We start from the raw sequence: 6,000 nt of genomic DNA, 5'->3' as shown, positions 1-6,000 counted from the left end.
AACTTTTTTTGGTAGAATAAATGATGGAGGCTATGATAAAAAACAAAAATGTGGACATGCAAAGGTCAAACTTCCAAAAAAAACAGAGCAAAACCACAAAGGACATTCACAAAGACAACAATAGCCCCATACTGTGGTACCCAGAGAGGGGCTTGACCTGTGTAAATATGTAAACCACTTGTAAACAAATGACTCATAGAAGTGGGGAAATCGTGTGGTTCACAGTAGGCTGAGGTGGGAGAAGAGGGATGGATGAAAGTGTTAACCCTGACATCAGTTGTCAGTATGTTCATTGCCAGGAGATTGAGAATATCAAAAAATGTGTTTTATGTGGCTCATAAATTGGGAACTGTGCTGCAGAACCAATAAATAAGCACATATCAATAACAATATGGCAGACTCTAAAGTACAGCGTTACAAGGTGTATTCCAAGTTAATTGTAAGGCAAGTCTCTTAACCAATTGTATTATAGCTCTGTATTTACAATATGTCTTTGGATGTTATTCCCTATAGATAGGATAATAAAGTAAACGTTATTTCTTTTAAACAGGCAGTGCAGCCTAGCATTAAGGGCGTTCAGTGAAAATCTCAATAAAATTGTGTATGCTTTAATTGTAAAAATAGCTGTAGCTACTTAATATATTTCAGCCTTTTACGTCATATAATAAAGGTTTGCCAAATTAATAAAAGTATGCGGCTGGAGCAAGGATTAGAGTGATAGTGTGCTACACAAACAGCAAAGTACAACTGTAATTTCAAATCACCCAGTGTACAGTTTGAATTTGAAAATTTCATTCATCACCTAAACTCGGTTAACATTTTTGGATAACTGTTACTAAACATTTACCTTGTACAAGCAAAACTATAATGGGTCTTTAAGCATATTATTATAAGCAATAATCCAGAATATTGGATTACATGATTCAGAATACTGTAGAAATTAAGATGGCAGGGTCACATTGTGAAAGCATTTCAAATAACAGTGACCTAGAGGATGTTTTTTAGCTGGAAAATGAGTGGGAACCTGCTGAAAAGACCCCTAGCTTGGAAAAGCACAGTGAGGAAAAAAGCTGCAGACTGAGAATCCACCCGCCAAATTCTAGAGTCCAGCAAGTCTAATCTCACAGTACTCCTCAGGGAATGAAAGCTTGCTGGAGATCTGAAAAAGAGCAAATGTGAGATTGTCTGCTCTGAACATTTCTCAGGCTGCACTTTGTTTATATACAGAGCAACTTTGGAGATTATAACACTTAAAATCTGAATGTGGAAAGTCATCTTCTTTGTTTATGATGGCTAGTAATGCATTTTTTATACACAAAATGTACTTGTGCTTACAAAATATTTAAAGGTTAAGGAAATCTGTTGTGGGCACACCATTGAATTGCAATAACAAAAGAACATTAATAAATAGTGTGATTCAAGAAATATAACAATACATTTCCATGAACACATACACTTAGAGCCTAAACTCAGAAGCTGATCATGGATTTAGACAAGTGGCAAATAAAGTACAGTATACAAGTAACACGGCTTTGTGTAAATATTTAAACCTTCTTTGGCCATGCTTACTTTAATCTAAATAAGTCACTGCTTCATTTTTTAGTTCAAGACGCAAAGTGTCATATTAACAATAGCGTAAAAAAAATTCTATTTTTAGAAAGAAGTATAATACTGTGTTTGAAAAGATTTTACATGATTATTTTGTTTAATAGCACTTTGGTTGACACTTGGCTTTTATTTGCAGTTATAGTAGGATTGCACACAAACCAAGAGAAACAAAGTAATAAAAGTGTAGAATGTAGGATTAGCCAAAACTGGGACAAGCCTGACACATTAGTGACAGGAAAACATTGCCAGGAACTGATGAAGGGTGCAAAATGTCATCTTATATTGTACTGGTGGGGCCAAGAAAATATACTCATGGGGGCTTTTGAAGTAGAAATATGTTTAGAGATCTTCTTTCGTTACCAAAGTTGGCTAAAGTCAGAATTATCCCAAGAAAGCATAGTAAATGTGAATTTAAATGTGGGAAAGCAGTTGAAGAGTGTAATGAGACTCAGTCATGGGCATAATGGTTTGAGGAATTAGCAACCCTGTATAATTGAAAATAAGGCAAAAATAAGAAAATGTCTTTACAAACACAAGTTCAATGCGGAACTGAGGTGAGACAAGATGGTGGGGGGTTTATATAATGTGAATAAGAAGAGGTGGGATCTTGATTGAACTGTAACCAGAAGTGATGTCATATTTAGGCAGGACCTCGGAAGGCGGAAGTGTCATCTTTAGGAGGTGGGTTCTGATGAGGGTCTGCAGAGGGAGAAAAGAAAAGAGAGTTACTGGGCAACACCAAGCTCATCTCAGCTGAAAAACACTTGAGCCCGTAAACTATCTCCCATGTGCACGTGCTTGACAAGAGGTACTGCAAATTTGAGAGAATTTGCATAAAATATACAATAATATGGCTTGTATGTCTCATAACATTATTCCGGTTAATGTGAGATAGTGAAATTCCAGCTACTTTGGAAGTTTATTAGCACAAGAGTACAGTGGTTAGCATTGCTGTATTATGCTCCAGAGATCTCAGTTCAATTCTCAGCCCAGTAGCAGTAGTCTATATGTGAAATTTATTGATTGTTTCCTGATGTCCAGATGGGTTTTATTCAAGGTACTTCAGTTTTCACTTACACCCTGAAGGCATTTGCACAAAATGTGCTTGTGTGCAGAAGAGTACCCTGTGAAGAAATGGCATTCTTTGCACTTGGTGTTCCTATAATAGGAACCAGCTTATTTTCTAATTTGCATGCATAATTAAAAATGCTGCTGCTATGATTCTAAACAAGCCTTGAAGGAGCCCTACCCTGTGAAACAATAATAAATAACAAAATATTTATTACTCTTTACAAGGCATTTCTATCTTTTTCTTGGAAGGAAAAAGTACAAAACATCTGCACAGATACATGCAAAAAACTACACACAGAAATGTGACTTCAGCTCTGGGAGCCTAATGAGATATATTTTATTTATTTTTTTCTATTTTATGGCCGTTCATTATATTTTGGTGGTATGCACTCATTTAGTGTCTTTTGTTATTTGAGGCACTTAGGCACAGTGGTTAGCACTTATACATCACAGCTCAGATCACATTTTTGGCCAGAATAATTGGTGCAACATGGTTGGAAGATGCTTTATTAGCTTTCAGGGACAATTTAAACACAATTGCAACATTATAGTCCACTCAAAACTATTTCAGTTCATCTTTCCCCACTGACTCATTTCATGGATTTCAGTGAAATTCACGAACATTTCCCTGATTTCATGGAGCTCACAGCGAAGCAAACTCTGCAGGGTTCACTCGTTATTAATTATTTAGAAATATTTATTAATATATTTTGTTTAATTTTGCCACTACAGCTCATGTTATCTAATGCATAACTCTGGGTGAGATGAAAAATTTTACCGAAATCAAAGTGAAGTAAATTCAGTGGGGATCTCACAATACTAATGGCCACTCTGATGTGGCCCTTTCTAAGTGTGCATGTGAGCATATGCGCTAAAATGGACTGTCACCATTTCCAAGATTGGTGTCTTTCTTCAGCTTAATGCTACAGTCTCTGTAACCCTGAAATTAAGTGTGTTTGACAATGGAAGGATGCATACATTTTCTACTTATCAGCAGTTCAAAAATGTTTTTAGTTCATCTAATGTATCTTCATCTGCATCTCTTCCTTCACTGAACAGACAAATTGCTTTAGTCTCATTTTAGCTAGTTTATATCTGCCATTAGCATTTTATGTTCTGATAGAAAAATCAGTCCAAGCCTGGAAATGTCCAGAACACATTGATATTCCAGTTCAAGTTCAACTTTGCAGTTTAGCATGTAGTGGCCTGCAGTGCACACTGCACTGTCTAATCAATTTATTCTTTTAAGTGGACTAGTTATCTATGGGGTAATTCTTATTCTGCTTTCTCTAGCACCAGATGCATGGCTTATGAAAATCTTACGACTGTTCTGTGAACAGACTGGTTAGTACCATATATATTTTTTGCAAATTTTTAACACTTCTGCTGACAGTTTATTTAAATGTTTATGATATAGCACATATTGTTAGTTAATACACATCTGACTGATATTTTTTGTTTATCAGACTTACAACTTTACATTTGTAGCAACATTTCAATCAGAAATAAAAACCATACTGTAATTAGCCTATGGGAAGCCTGTGGTTAGTTTCTGCACTTGTGATATAGGCACTGGGTTAGGCATTTGGTGTGATACCTATAGTACAAGTATAATTTTATGATGTTGTTTTATATTTTATGTAATCTTTTTTTAGATTTTTTAAAATGTTTTTTCAGGTGAAATCATGTCCGTTATCATATGCCCAATGAGAGTTAAAGCATTTAAAGTGCTATATAGTGATTTGTTTGCTTTTACAGAAGATTGAAGACATTCAAATAAAGTATCAGAGGAAGTCCACAAAAAGGCCACTCAACAACTACAAATGCCACCCAAGGACTTATGTCAGGAAGGAAAAATGGTGCTAGGCTGCTTGGGCCCAGAAGCAAAAATATTCTTTGGTGTTTCTCCAAGAATACAAGCATACTGCTGTTCAAAGGCCTAAGTAGCTGCTTACACTATTTACAGTACATCACTGTAGCTCTGGTTCAGACAGGAAGCAAATGTCTACTAGTTGGCTGCCTTCAGATAAATACCACACGTCACAAAAAAGATTGTCTCCTACAAAATGACAAACCAACATCACCTTTAATACCCGACTACTACAGAGTTCCACTTTTTCACTATATTATAAATTTAGAGGTCATCATGACAGACTAATAAAACTCTCTCGTCCTCTTTTTTTTCTTCATGTCTGACTGCTGCCCTTAGCCCATTTGCTACTTTGATAAATTTCTTTCTGTGTTAATGGGAGACCTCAAAGATGGAAGATAATGACAGACTCCAGTGTCATATAATTGTATGATTTAATCAAAACCATGGACGATACCCTGCACTATAGTACTTTGTCAAATGGTTCAGGAGTAAAACAAATTTTCATTTTGACTTTTTCAGAGACCATTACCGTATAAAATTTTATTTTCTCCAGCATCTTTATCAGTGGGAGTCTTTGCATTTTTTTCCTTTTCACTGACTAGCATCGTAATAGCTTAAATTTACTAATTAACTGAATATCTATTCATCTATTTTCTAAGCACATTTACTCCCACAAAGAATCAAACTGGACCACAGCCTTAATGTATGCATATACCTGTATAGTTAATGGTGTTTTTTATTTCTATACTATTACTTTTTTATCTGTAAATCTGTGTAGTACTCTGATTCTGTCCTCTGAGAACTTCTCTATTTAAAAAAATATCTATCCATTCATTTTTACCACCCCATATGGTGGAGCTCCGAGCCTCTGTGTGTATAGATAAATGGTCATATGCTGTGGTACAGTGTATGTCTACATTGCATGCTGCCTGTATTTACTATTTTTTTTTTCTTTTTATATTGTTAAATGTATGGAGAACCCTTAACCTGTCCCTTGAGAAACAACACTACATAAAAATATGTTAAATGTAATTCAATACAAAGAAAGAACTATCATCTATGTCAGTTTTTCAAAGGACTAAAACAGATGGAATTTGTTACCGTAAGTATCAGAGTCACAGGGCAACTTGTCTAAGTATATTTGTCGTATTTAATTTTTACAATAAAAAATTGTGCATCCCAAATTCTCACCCATTAGTATGATGCTGCTTTAGGTCTATATATCTATGCAAAATAAACCTTATCCTTTTCTCCTCCTCCTTTAACCCAGCCTTTTTCAACTAAAGAACATTGACAAGTGGCAGGTACACTTGGTAAATAAATATCTTACAATAAACGTTGATACCACTGGTTTCAAAGTCATCCCTGTATAATTACCGTAACTGGTGTTTCAATCATTTTTAAATGGGTGACAGCTCATGAGCCTTACATAAGTACATACTGTATGT

At 35.2% G+C, this 6,000-nt stretch overlaps 1 long non-coding RNA gene across 1 annotated transcript in view; it reads right to left on the bottom strand.

Moving 5' to 3' along the window:
• Positions 1 to 1,797: 1,797 nt before the first annotated feature.
• The window catches only part of LOC120514227, a 79,605-nt gene continuing 75,402 nt past the window's right edge, over positions 1,798 to 6,000 (bottom strand). Inside the window, exon 3 of the long non-coding RNA XR_005630436.1 lies at positions 1,798 to 2,307. This is a non-coding gene — a long non-coding RNA (uncharacterized LOC120514227). The remainder of the gene's footprint in view (positions 2,308 to 6,000) is intronic.

The sequence above is a fragment of the Polypterus senegalus genome, chromosome 14 (genome assembly GCF_016835505.1).
Source record: "Polypterus senegalus isolate Bchr_013 chromosome 14, ASM1683550v1, whole genome shotgun sequence".
Taxonomy (NCBI): domain Eukaryota; kingdom Metazoa; phylum Chordata; class Cladistia; order Polypteriformes; family Polypteridae; genus Polypterus; species Polypterus senegalus.
This window is presented reverse-complemented; position numbering and strand designations above follow the sequence as displayed.